This window comes from Papaver somniferum, chromosome 6, assembly GCF_003573695.1.
Source record: "Papaver somniferum cultivar HN1 chromosome 6, ASM357369v1, whole genome shotgun sequence".
In the NCBI taxonomy this organism is placed as follows: Eukaryota; Viridiplantae; Streptophyta; class Magnoliopsida; order Ranunculales; family Papaveraceae; genus Papaver; species Papaver somniferum.
This window is the reverse complement of record NC_039363.1, coordinates 179,930,038-179,932,100: the sequence shown is the minus strand read 5'-3', so window position 1 is coordinate 179,932,100 and position 2,063 is coordinate 179,930,038. Positions and strand designations below refer to the sequence as shown.

The following is a 2,063-nucleotide window of genomic DNA, read 5'->3' as shown; positions in this document are numbered from 1 at the left end:
CGAGCCATACCGACTGTCCTACGGCCGGCCACGGTATAAAAATCCAAAACCGAGGTATAGTCGGCTCAGCGCACGGTATCACTCAAAAAGCCGGCCGAGCCGAGCCATATAACACCGAATAATAACAGCCATTGATTTCTATACCAATCCCTAATCCTGACCCTCCATTTTGATAACCCTACCTATATTTCTCTTTTCACATCATTTCATTTTTTTTTTTTATTTTCAGTTTCTCTAGCAGAAGTATTAGGTTTAGCGGCCGCTTCTTCTTCTTCCTCTCAGTCACATGCGTTTGTTTTCAGATTCTCAGTTTCAATATCATCCATGATCAACAAATACAACAACAAATAACTCAGTAACTGTATGTCATCACTCATCAGCGATTCCTTTTCCTTTCCTTGTCTTCTGCATTTGATATTTGTTTCTGTTCTTTTTGTGAATCTGTGAACCTGTGGTTGTAACTTGTTAGTTGTTAGTTTGTTACGGATTTTTGATTATTTTGAATGAAACCCTAGATTTATGAATTAGGGTTTTGTTTTTAGTTCAAATTTGTTCAGATTTGGGGGTTTCGATTTGGGGTTTTGATATGTATTAGGGGTTTTAATTTGGGGTCTTGTTTTATGTATTTGTGTTCACTGCTCATTGGTTTTGTTTCCTCTTTGTGATTTACTGATGTTTGTAACTCTGAATCTCTGATATATAGATTGATAGAACTCTTATAACTGATGAAACATATCAGTTATTAACTCTAATATGTTTGTTTCCTCTTTGAAAGAATTTTGATGTTTGTAAGTTTGTAACTCTGATATATAGATTGATTTGGGGTCTTTTTTTATGGAGATGTATGAGCTACTCTGATAAACATTAGCTTCTTAATTCTTATTAATGTTCTTTCTCACACAATTATTGAATACCCTTCTTGTTATTTGTAACAGGAAACAATATGGAAGAACCAAGTCAAGATACACATCAAATTGGAGTTGGATCATCTAATGTATCTAGTCAATCTACAGCTGGGGCCGGACTATGTACCAGATGATTGCTCAAGCATTGAGGAAGGTAGTGTTGAATTGTAATCTGTTGTTTTTGTTTTTTTGTTTGTTTCTTTACTTGTCAATTTGAATTTGTTATTAACTTAAAGTATTTCTTGTGCAGCAATATTGAGTGCTTATCCAGTACCAGAGGAGTTTGATGGTCCAATGATGCTTGACTAATGAAGTAATGGTTGTTGAAGTTCATATCTTGTTGCAGACTTGAGATGGAAAGGAACTATGGTCTATGGAAGTGCTGGTTTACATTTAACACTTTATGTGAATCTTTGAACACTATTTTCCTTCGGTTATTAACTTATTATGTACATATGTAGTAGTTATGTTAGTTGGTCACTTGGTCGGTTGGACTTGATCTTGAAGAACTTAAGTAGCTGGATGATTGCAGTACTCTTGCAGACTTGGAAGACTTGCAGTAACTTTACTTTGAACTTATGTCAGACTTTGAAGTTGGTTTTTATCAGTTTATGTAATTATGTTAGTTGGTTTTAAAGAACTTATGTTAATTATGTCTATGTTGTTATGTTATTATGCTATTGCTGTATGAAATGAATGGTTGTGGCAGGGAATAACAGGTAAAAATAACAGGAACATAAGCTGTTACTTTTTACAGTTCTGACACGGTTTAAAACCGGGACCGAACTGAGCCGACTCGGACCGGTTTAAAACCGAACGGAGTAATAGTTGGCTCGGCTCCGGTTTTAAATTCTAGAACCGGCACCTAGTCGGCTCGGTGCACGGTAGCACCAAAAAGCCGAGCCGACCGGCCGATGTGCAGGCCTAGTGACTCATGAAGGCTTAAATTTAAGACCAGTATACAATATTATCAAGAATGTAAAGTATATACAGTAGAACTTCGATAAATTAATCTTTGATAAATTAATTACTTCGCTAAAATAATAAAATTCTCCGGTTCCAACTAGGCTTGTATAGGCTAAATTTTAACTCGATAAATTAACAACTTCGCTAAAATAATAATTTTTTCCGGTTTCAAAACTATTAATTTATAGAAGT

At 35.2% G+C, this 2,063-nt stretch overlaps 1 long non-coding RNA gene across 1 annotated transcript; it reads left to right on the top strand.

Moving 5' to 3' along the window:
- Positions 1-215: 215 nt before the first annotated feature.
- LOC113290294 lies at positions 216-1,577 on the top strand. Its single transcript, XR_003331579.1, has 3 exons — positions 216-361; positions 936-1,059; positions 1,156-1,577. It is a non-coding gene; the product is annotated as an uncharacterized LOC113290294 (long non-coding RNA).
- Positions 1,578-2,063: the final 486 nt, after the last annotated feature.